Genomic DNA, 12,638 nt, shown 5'->3' on the forward strand with positions numbered 1-12,638 from the left:
GCCTGGAGCCTGCTTCTGATTCTCCCTCTCTCTCTGCCCTCCCCTGTTCATGCTCTGTCTCTCTCTGTCTCTCTCAAAAATTAACATTAAAAAAAAATTACAGGAAACCTTGAGTGTCAACTTTCAAAAGGTGTGAAAATTTCTAAAATAAATGCATTATCATCCAAAAAAAGGTTTAAGTTGTTTTCTTTTTGTTACTTGAACTGAACACTATTAAAAGAAAAGTTCCTGAAGCTAAAATGTCCTCACAGCTAACTTCATGGGTATGTGACCTGTGCTGTTGGGCCAACTCAGTGCCATGTTCAGAAGAGCCCTGCACTTGGTTTATTGCTCTGATAAGAATGTCCTGAAATTCTTAACTGTATCTTTGAATGTACGTTTTGGTTTTTTTTAAAAAAAATTTTTTTTTCAACGTTTATTTATTTTTGGGACAGAGAGAGACAGAGCATGAACGGGGGAGGGGCAGAGAGAGAGGGAGACACAGAATCGGAAACAGGCTCCAGGCTCCGGAGCCGTCAGCCCAGAGCCCGACGCGGGGCTCGAACTCCCGGACCGCGAGATCGTGACCTGGCTGAAGTCGGACGCTTAACCGACTGCGCCACCCAGGCGCCCCTGAATGTACGTTTTGTAAGTGAAGTCCAATGGGACAGTGAGGAATATGGGTCAGTAGAGGACATACATTTCTAGCAAAATGAGTGTTCTCCATTCCTTATTGCTCCATTCAAATGGCATGTTTATAATGCCCCATGAGCACAGAATTCTTGTGGTGTTAGGATGCGCAGAAGTTCAGAGAGATTACAGCAAGTACAAGGTAAACATGTGAAGTCAACAACTGAATAAGTGGGAGCACTACTGTCTAGGGAAGCCAGGCTTTCTGTCTGATCCAGAGCTTGCTTCAAATGCATAAAGAAGGCAATAGCATTCTAAGAAACACTAATAATAATGAAAAGCATATCCTTTCATATGCTTGTTACTTTCCTAAATTAGTCAACCACCTATGATTAAAACCATATAAAGAGCAACCCATAGTTCCTTTTTCTTTCAGTCTTAACTTATCCACCAGTAAGCCTGAAGTAGAGAGTGTTAGAATCTATGCATATCAAGAACTGAAATAAAAACAGCTGAGTCATTTCTATGTCACGTTTCCTTTGTCTACACTTGTAGGAACTGGTATAGAAGTTGTGAAATTTGGGTGCATAGGAGATCAATGGTCTTATACTTGCATTTAGGAATGGAATTGTACACTTAAAAATGAGAGTGAAATTCACACTAATAGTAAACATTTTTAGTTTTTCTTTACTTAGAATGACATTACAGAGCAAATGTATAAATCCACCAAACACCATGACAAGTTGTGGAAGAGACCATAGAAGAAGAAAAAAAAAAAAAAAACCTCATGTCATTTTTGGGTCTCACTTTTTTCCTGCTTTTGAAACAAGAAGTCTCTTATTTCCATTTTTCCCTGGGTCCTACAAATGATACAGACTGCCCTGAATGCCATCTGCTTTTTTCATCCATCTCTACTCTTGGGTAATACAAAGCATATAAGGAAAGCTCTTCTCAGCTTTCATATGAATTGCTTTCCTATTGGTCTCCGTCCAGTCTCCCATTCTGATACCACATTCTCAATGTTTTGCGGGTTGCTTTGATTTTCCTTTCTACCTAAGTATAGGATATCTCATTCAATTCTCTTAAATTTAATCATGTTACACTTCCTATTGGCAAAATTGATTTTCTATTAATACCTGCTATCAAAATAGAATTGAGCCCTGAGCCAGGCCGTCTCATTTGGGCAAGGTATCTGCCCTCTCTTCAGAAAGATCTTTTACTTTAATGTTTGCTCCTGCAAGAGTTATTTCTCTCTTTCTCTTGTATCTTTTTTATCCCCCACTAAGACTGAGAAGAATTTTATTCATAACATTTTGGATTACTCCAGTGACACACATGGTGGTTATTACGTGTCCCTTTCAATCACCAACTAATTATATGCATGAAACATAATTCATCAGTTTTCCAACTGGGCACACCAACCTAAGATGCTAATCTTTAAGGAGAACAAATCTGGTTTTTCCTGCTTTAGTCCATTTAATAAAAAATTCCAAAATTATTTTCAAATAATATTAATAAAATATGTATGTGCCTAGGGGCACCTGGGTGGCTCAGTCGGTTGAGCGACCGACTTCAGCTCAGGTCATGATCTCGCAGTCTGTGAGTTTGAGCCCCGTGTCAGGCTCTGTGTTAGCAGCTCAGAGCCTTGAGCCTGCTTCGGATTCTGTGTCTCCCTCTCTCTCTGCCCTTCCCCTGCTCACGCTCTGTCTCTGTCTCTCTCTCTCTCTCAAAAATAAAGATTAAAAAATTAAAAAAAAAAAAAATATATATATATATATATATATATATATATATATATATATATGTGCCTTTACATTGTATCCGGACATTAACTGCCAGGTGCTTACATATATATATTCTCCACATCTCTTTTTCTGGTACATCCCTATATTTTTACTTATTAAAGAAGTAAAAAATGTCCCCAGTTATATAAATGTCATTTAGTAGTTTCTTAATAGTTAAGTAACAGGTGAGTGATGAAGCACCAACGCTAGAGAAGTAACCTTTGCTTAGTTCTAAACATAATCAGGGCAAACTGCTGAACTATGGGCTCAGCTCCCCTCGTTTGCAAAATGAAGGTAATAATAGAACCTAATGTAAACCTCAGTTAAAGGAATGCCTGTACCCCCTCTAAATGCTCAACAAAAGCCTTCTCATACTGCAGTTGTTATTCTTGTTGTTGTTACTGTTGTAGTTAATTGTTAAAAAATTTTCCCCTTCCTCTTGGCTAACGGAAATTGGATTTGGAATCAAAGTGGTGATATTTTCAGCTCAGGTTTTGGGCTGTGATTAGTCTTAGGCAACAATAATGATCCTTTTCTCACTCTTTCTTAATTTACCTGTATCACTCACAACTAGTGCAGCCAAAGGACCTCAGTTAGGCCAGTAAGAGCTAAGCAGAAGTTTTTTCATGAGGTTTCAAAGAAGGCATTTAATTACCTTGTAAAAGGGGACAAATGTGTTTGAAACAGACCCATAAACCCTGCCTCTTCTCTCCTTCTGCCTTCTGTGAATATGGACCTGAGGCAACAGCCATCTTTTGACAAGGCCTTAGGAGAAAAGCCAACACACTCGACCAGGCAAGCAGAGAAGTATAAAAAGTCTATGTGTCAAATTACAACATTGAACAGTGAGGCACAGTTTGGGGACATCCTGTGCCTGCTGAAGAATGAAGAATGGCTACTTCTAATAGCTTGTCATTCATGACTTTTTAGATAAATAATTTTGCTCTCTGTATTTTGCAATAGCATATAGTGCATGGGGTGTAGAATCTTAAAAATAATTTCAGGAGAAAATGAATTATATCTAGTCTATCTTCTGGATGAATTTAAGTGGATTTCCTGAAGAATTGGCTAAGTATAACCTTATAGAAATTTCAAAACGCTTTGACTATTGTCTGCTCATTGCTGGATCTGCAAATGTCATTTAATTTAAATGATTACACATTATTTTAAAAAGTGGTCTTCAAACATAGAGCATTGGTTCTCTACTGAGGGCAGCTCTCAATTGGCAACACGTGGAGATATTTTTAGTTGTCACACTGGAGAGTGTGCTACTAAAATGTATTGTGTAGGGGCAAACATCGTGTAATGTGCAGGATTTTATAATACACAGTATACTCCTGCCCTCCCCCAACAAAAATTATCCTGCCCAAACACCAGCAGAACCAAAGTATTTGCAAAGGATTTGGGAAGTGTCTGTTGGGAATGTTAAGGGTCTGCTTAAAAAATAATAAAAAAGTATTTCTTATTACTTAAAGGCCAGATTTTCTACTTGTGACAATTCTAGTGCCAAATTTCAGATATTTCAGTTTCTTTAACTGAAATGATACAAATATATTTTGATTACATGGCTGTAGATGAGAGCAAAATATTAATCTGTAACTACACTCAATAAAAATCTGAGATAATACACATAGTGAGACCATCCTGATGTCATAAAGGGCCTTCATTCTACCAACAAGTGAAGAACTAATGTCATTATTTTTGCAACTTTATCCCTTCACAATTTCATATACTCCGGTTCAATAATATGTGTAAAATTTGAAAAATTAACTTCGTGTACTTTGAATGTATCTGTTGCCACATACATTTTCTATTAAGTAAATGGTTAGTAATAGCTTTCTTTGCAGCCAAAAATTAAAGGAGCTACCATAATCTAATGCAGCTTCAGAATTAGAATCCCAAGCATGGGGAGTCCAGTTTTCTAATTAATTTCTAGTGCTTTCTAAGATAAACATGTTTGGACACATATTTTTCAAGATTAAAATTTTCAGTATGTTCTGTCCATTTTTGTACTTTTGACTGCTTCTGGAACACAATATCCTATTTTAGTTCTCCAGAAAAAGTGACGGTATCATACAAAGTATAACTGCTTTTTAGTAAGAAACTGGGCTACATTCACAATTCATTATTTTATGACCCTGGAGGCAATCTCTTAGAATTTTGTTTAATGGAGATTGCAATAAGGACTAAATGAGATTTTGCAGGCAAAAAAGTGCTTCACCCCCTACCTGGCACAGAATGAGGTTCTCGAGAATGCTGTTACTTTTCCCCCTCTGCTTTGGTATTCTTGCTCCAACAGAATGCTTGTGATGATTCATGGCTAATGGTCATGCCATAAAACTTACCTTGTTTTGGTCAAGCAGCGTCTGTTTCAAAAGAGAGCATAGATCCCTGATGTTCTTTATTATTATTATTTTTTTAAATTAAAAAAATTATTTAATATTTATTTACTTTTGAGAGAGCTAGAGACAGAGCATGAGCAGGGGAGGGGCAGAGAGAGAGGGAGACACAGAATCTGAAGCAGGCTCCAGGCTCTGAGCGGTCAGCACCGCGCCGGACACAGGGATCGAACTCACGGACGGCAAGATCATGACCTGAGCCAAAGTCAGACACTCAACCGACTGAGCCACCTAAGCACCACTGCCCCTGGTGTTCTTTTTTAAATCTATCAATTTTGACGTTATTGATTTTGAATATTCTGCTCGTTAGACACAGACAATTTACTTTTAATTGTCTGGACATGCTCTGGATTAAGCAGTGGATTAAGACAAACAGACTTTAAATGAAAAATTGGAATCCCACAACTTGAAATAACATTTAAAACAAACAGCGAATGAAATCCTTTTTTAAACTCTGAAGGTCTTTTCTTTACCATCAGTGTGAAGCATAACTGTTTTTCCTGCTTTATATTTATAAGAAAAGATGAACTTTAATATTACCAAGTCCATTGCAATCTGTTCAGAACAATTTCTTTGTATTGTTGACTTCAGAGGTAATAACAGAGATGGAGTTAAATAGGCTATTTAGGAAAATGTCTGCCATTTTAGATTGCAACCTACCACTTTGCTTTTCATTGGAAGCCGAGCAAAGCCATATGTGGTGGGGTAAATTGACAGAAGCCCAGCCAGTGTTAACCTGCTTCATGAAGATCTAATGATATACTTGCCTCTTTGCTGATGACACTTTCGTTACCAAGAAAAAACACAGTTAAGAGATGTAGGTACACAATGTCTGCCTGACAGCCAATGTGAATCTTTCCTAACAAGTACATAGCAGCAAACCTTTAAAGAGAATCCAGTAGCTCTTAAATTAAGAACAAGAATACTTATTTTATTTTTTCTATAGTCCCATTGTTTTGAGATTTAAACGTTAACTTATTCTATATTTTTTTAGAGTTTTTTTTTTTGATGTTTTTATTTGATTTTTGAGAGAGAGAGAGGGAGAGGGAGAGAGCCAGGGAGGGGCAGAGAGAGAGAGAGGGAGACAGAGGATATCAAACTCACTAACTGTGAGACGAAGTTGGACACTTAACCGACTGAGCCACACAGGCACCCCAATCCTATCTTATTTTTAAGCTATAGCTGATAAAGAGCAAAATTTTCCTACCATCCATAGGGCTTTGGAAGGTTCTAGCCTGATTTCACAAATTGAGCTCAGTTTATTCAGATCCCTTCTTAGGAGTAGAAGCTGTTTTGTTTTGATTTTTTTCTTTCCCCCTTTTAAAATGAACAGTTTTAAAGTCCTATGTGTGTATTTCAGGTGTAAACAGGCACAATCTCTGAACAGAACTAGGTTGGAAATAAGCTTGGAGATTTGTCTAGATTAAACTCAGATCTGCTTTTAGATTCAAAATGACCCTATACATTCAATTTCAGAATCACCTTCTTTGTTTGCTGTGATGTGGATTAGAGACTGCCTTCCCTGAGATTTTCTTTTTCCTTTTTGAGTATGCAAGTGACATTTTCCTGTTCATCCGAAGAATGAAGTAAACCCGATTAGATTTGTTCTCCATCTGGGAGCAGGAAATTAACTTTGAAAATGATTTAAATCTCTTGCCTGGGGAGGGACTTTTACTGCCCTGAGTTCAATAGTTCAATTTGACAGAAGCCTCTGCCAGATTTCTAATACATAGTTGTGTTTAAAAAAAAGGATGAAAATAAGGCTGTTTTAAATTTCATTAACTGACTCCTTGTATTAGGCCAAATTTGGAGATTTGTCAGATTGAAAACATTAGCCCAGTAAACCTTTTAAGTAGACATGTATTATAGTTTCAAAGGAGAAGAAATACAGTCTTTTGTTATTGAGAGAAAGTCTTCAAGTCTGGAAGTTATCCCTTGTAATTTTTTATTATGTTGCAGCTGTAAGAATAGGCGGTTGCAAGCCAGAAACTATGAAAAGTGGTTGTGCACATTCAGCGTATATTTTGATAAAACAAAACAACAGTTATTCTGACATATTTTAATGATATGCATAATAATTGTGCCGAAAGGTAACTAGTCAAAGATGGCAAGATGTTCACCGAAATAACCTTATTTTGAATTTTTATATCCAAACAGGTGCCAATCTTAGGATTTTTTTTCTTCTCATTTGTTTATTTGCACATATTCATAGTTAACATCCATGATCACAATATTCTGTTACTACTATTCATTACACTGTCACGTACACATTTGTATTTCTATATGCCTTATTCTCTATAACTGGTTTTTCTTTGCTTGGGACCCTTTGTCCCATGTCCTAGAAGTAAGATTCCTACTGCTTTCTCCTCAAACCACGGCATTCTTCTTCAGTATCTGTCAATAGTTTAGGCCAAATTGTGGCAGCAAATGACCCTCAGGTTTCTGTCCTTTTTAGAAAAAAGCTTTGATTTTTGCTCCTATTCTGTATCAATTGGGGGTTGACTACAGTTCTACTGTGTTCTTTTTTCATTCCAAGACCCAGGCTGATGGGTCAGTTTCTAATGAGATAGTATCAAATTTATGGCAGAGAAAAAAGAGCAGGGGTGGAATGATAACTCTTAAACTGCTTGGAAGATCACACATCATTCCCCCTCAGATTTAATTGGCTATGTTAAGTCATGTGGCTAAACCCAACGTCTGGGGGGCAGGAAATATAATTCTCCCATAAGGAGTGGCTTGACAGGGAAGGATCTTAGATATTTGAAATAAGTGCGACTAAACCACAAATAGAATACATTTTACATGACCCAGTATGTACATGTGCATATAAGCCAGTGCAAGGACTATAGCAGGTACTCGACAAATATTTGTTGAATGGATAAATGAGTGAATATATTCCTTGATGACACATTAGTATATGATGTACTCGGATATTTCTATTCCATTATATTCTTTTGTATTGGATTTGATTTTATTTTGCGAAGTGCTAACCATGACACACTACATTGATTTCATGATCTACAATTTAGAAACACTGATTAGCAAATGTCAGACTGAAAGCAATATTATTTTCAACCCTTAAATCTTTTCCCCCTGAAAACATAATAAACCATTTATTAAATATGTTCTCTGTGTGAGGTGAGTGTTAATATTGGTGCTATGACGTAATTATAGAGAGTTTAATTGGACATCTCAGAAGTCCAAGGTTAATACCTACATCACGAATATAAAAGAAACATGGAGATAGCTCTTAAAAAGAGGTATAAAAATTGAGGGAAACTACAAAGTTTTCCCCAAGGAAGTTATACTTAAAGAAGTCATGATAACGAATAACAGGATTTTGAAACTAAGAAAGAACTGCATGAGAAAATTTTCAATGGCATGAAAATTTATGGTGAATTTGAAGAAGGCCAAATAGTCTAAGAAAAAAGTGGTCAGAAACATGAGAAGATTATGGCCCATATATGACCAACTAACTATTCTTCCTCTACTAGATATATTGGGAATCTCTGGTCTGTAATTCTACCTTTTTTTAAAAAGCTAGTGAAAGGAGAGCAGGAAAGTTGTGGAAATGAGAGTTTTATTTCATAAACTGAGCAGATTAAAGGTTAACAATTCCTTGTCTCCCATATCTATTAGATGAGATTTTTGTGCCTCCATGTGTATGGGCTGATTTTTTTCTTTGTTTTCACGTTTTTTCTACTTGTAATTTGTCATGTACCAATTATACAGCTGTAAAACAAACTGCCCTCAACTTTCCTTATCTATATAAATGAATTCATAATATTTACCTGCTGTGTCTATGAAGAAATACATTTTGCAGCATGTAACCAAAAAAGGGTATAATGTTTTAATCACATAAGGACTAAAGGATAAGTCAGCACAGATAGAGTGGCCCAAGAATGTGGAGGTCAAGATTGCTGTGCCACTGTGTTATTCCTTCATGCTTGCAAGATAATTGGTAGACTTTCAGTTAAAACTTCCATATGGCAGGCAGGAAGGATGAGAAAGAGACAATGAAGAAGAGACAAGCTGACGTCAGTAATCCACACTTTTGCAGAACTCCCCAGCAGATTTTGAATCACAGTTCAATGACCTTAGATCATATTCATATCACGTGGCCAGTTCTACCTGCAAAGGAGGCTGGGACATAAACTGTGATATTGCTACCTTGAATAAAATTAGAGTTCCTGATAACAAACAAGGGGAGAATAGTAACTACCACATCCTCTTACCTTTTAGGGTTGTCGAGGATATCGAATAAGAATATAGATGTGTAAGGACTTATGAACTCTCAAATCATGCACAAGTAAAACAGTATCTAGAAAAAAGTAAGAAATGTACAAGATTAAGCTTAGCTAACTAGCTGTTCCTGACATAAAATCCTTAGGAATTCCAGCAAGCAGCACAAACACACTCACACAACTCCTCCTGTACATAGATGCTGCATTGGTGTACATATAAATGTTTAATCATCTATGTATATATGCCTAGATGTATTTTTACAGATAAATTGTATTAATTTATAATGAAGTTTCACACTTATGTGAATGTGCCTATAAATAATACATACACAATAACTATGAAAAATCAAAAGTACTAATTTTCCTTTTAATTTTAAGTGATTAAGAACTCAAAATCTTCCACAGTGTGATATTGCGAATTTATTGCAAACCCCCCCACAAAAGCACTTATCATTTACATGGAAATTTTATCTTTATCAAGGATAATTTCTAACTGAAAACTTGGAATGCACAGATTAATGAAGGGGAGCAGATATATACACATTCACCACAAACTTCACAGGCAATTTGTGAAACACATTTCTGAAAATGTGAGTAGAGTTTAGGAGCATTGGCTCTCTTGGACAGAGAAACAATGCTGAAGGAAGGTACCATAGCTCACAGGTCCATGAAGGTGTGTTATACAGTTAAATGGCAATACTTCATTGGTTGATAAGGATATGACATGGTATAATGGGTTGAAGCTGTAGCAAAGAGTGTTTTTTAAATAATAGTGGAAAAGGCAATAGTGGCTTCCAGAAAGGTATCTTATGCTCACTGGAGATATTTAAAGAATAACATTATTGGTATTTTAGAGTCTTTCTGACATAGTGAAAGAGCTACTATATATATATATATATATATATATATATATATACACACACACACACATATTATTATTATTATTATTATTATTATTATTATTATTACTATGATGATGATGGTAGTATAACACAAAATCCTGGGCTGATGTAGTACCATAAAGTAGTAGTCTTCTAAGTACAATTGTGGGTTCCTGGGGGCCCCGAGACTATTTCAGGTGGCATGTGAGGTTAAAAGATTTTCACAAGAATGTGAAGATGTATTTGCAATTTTTTACCGTGTTGACCCTTATACTGATGATGCAGAACAATAGTGAACAAATTTTGGCACTTTAGCAAGAATCAAGGCGGTGGTACCAAATGGTACGAGTAGTTGTATTTTTCATCAACATGCACTTGCAGTGAAAACACACACACACACACACACACACACACACAGTGGGTATTAACTTCATTAAATGTTGACCCTTGAGTTCTATGTCTTTTTAATATTCTGTATGATAAAATTGCAGGGTGCGGGGAGGCTCCTGTAGCACTTCTGCTGTGCAGCCAAGTTCCTGGTCTGTCTTGAGGAAGACACATTGTGCTGTTACCTGAACTAGCCTCTTTTTAAATTACACTTCTTCTTTTCTCAAAAGAAAAATGACAAACTATGGAATTAAGACTTGGGGTGGACATTTTTCTCAAAAATGAATGAAGTGAGCCTATCACTTCAAGGAAAATCATTTAAATATGTTTGCTAATGAATATATTTGGAACTTTAAAAATGAAAATTAGAATTTTTAAAAACGTGCATTTGCCACCATGTATTTTACTACTTTTTAAAAAAATGTTTATTATTTATTTTGGAGAGCGAGAAGGGAGGAGGGTTAGAGAGAGAGGGAGATACAGACTCTGAAGCAGGCTCCAGGCTCTGAGCTGTCAGCACAGAGCCTGATGCAGGGCTCGAACTCACAAATTGTGAGATCATGACCTGAGATGAAGTTGGACGCTCAACCGACTGAGCCACCCAGGTGCCCCTGAATTTTACTAATTTCTAATTCTTATTGACTTTTCTGATGAGATCAGGAGTGAGATTAATGAATATGGTTTTGTTTTGTTTTTTTGTGGTTTTTTTTTTGATATTGCATAATGAAAAGGCAGCATTTGAAAGCTGTGCATAACTCAGTGAAACAATATTTTCCAAATGACCAAGGCAATGAGTAAGAGATCCCTTTAACCTATAAGATAGACCAATGGATTTTAATATAACAGTACAAGAAGATCATTGATACATGGTTTCTTAAAGGTTAGTTCCAAGGTTGGACCTGAAACCTATCACTTGTCATGTTTTGGTAAAGAATCAAAGAAAAGCATCCGTAATGATCTAAAAAGGTTACTAAAATACTTCTTTCTTCCAACCTGTGTATGGCCAGACTTCCCTCATGTGTTTCAACCAAAACAATGTGTAATAATAGAATGAATGCAGAAGCAAAGAGGAAGATCCAACTGTCTCTATTAAGTCAGTCATTAGATTTGTAAAAACAGTCATTAGATTTGCAGTGAAAACATACACGCACACACACACATACACACAGTGGATATTAACTTCATTAAATATTGAAGTTAATTAAATATTAATTATATTTGGGTTCTTTTGAAAACACATTGCTATTTATGAACAATAACTATGAACATTGTCATGGGTTTACTATTATTTGCAAGTAGCTCAATACATAAAAAGTTTCAAATTTCTCTTTTAAATTCAAATATGGTAAAACATCAGTTGATGTAATCACATAAATAAATGCTCATTGGTGTATACATTAATGTTTAAGGTGATCAAGGGGTTCCAACACCAAATGTTTGTGAAACAGTTACAAAGAAGCCATTAAAACACATGGTTTAACATTATACCGTTATTTAATACATTTTAGACTTTGATCCGTTTGTTGCTTTTGTGTTCTTCCTTATGTCACAAACTTCAGTTTTGTTTTCCAATATTTGTTTTTACCATTCAGATAAGAAGCCTATCTCCTTAAGCTCCCATGCTTTTTAAATCGTGATGATCCCCAAGGCCATTGCATTTCTCACTGCGTTCCACATTATGCTTATATTTCTTTTCTTCCAGAACTATGTGGTAAGCCAGAAGCCACATACCATGGTGTGCTGGTAAATCCACCCTGAGGGGAAAAAAACTCTGATTTGAAGCGCTTGCTGATGCCTTTAAGCTACCAAGCTAACATCACACTCCACACTGAGCAGGAGTTGGGAAGAGGTATGAACAGTCGTCTCTCCAGAACGGTAGGAACTGATTCTAGCACACCCTTGGCCCATGTCAGCATTAGTGGCAAACGTTTCTATCTTTCATCTTTAAGAAAAGATAATTCCAGTTTCCTACTTTTGCTCAGAACATATCTATTCTGACATCTCTGTCAAAAAAATAGAGTCTGTTTTTTTTTTAACCTCTCTCCATTCAGCAGTCTGCCATTTAGACCCTCAGCGTGGTGTGGAGACACCTGGCATTACACAGAGCTGTAAAAGGTATCAAATGTTCTCTGCTCTGGAAGAGCCAAATTCACATAATGCACTTTGAATTGTATAAAACTTTTTAAATGTTTATTTATCTTTTGAGAGAGAGAGACAAAACATGAGTGGGGGAGAGGCAGAAAAAGAGGGAGACAGAATCCAAAGCAGGCTTCAGGCTCTGAGCTGTTACGACAGCACGGAGCCCAACATGGGGCTCTAACTCAGGGACCGTGA

Source organism: Prionailurus viverrinus, chromosome B2 (genome assembly GCF_022837055.1).
Source record: "Prionailurus viverrinus isolate Anna chromosome B2, UM_Priviv_1.0, whole genome shotgun sequence".
In the NCBI taxonomy this organism is placed as follows: Eukaryota; Metazoa; Chordata; class Mammalia; order Carnivora; family Felidae; genus Prionailurus; species Prionailurus viverrinus.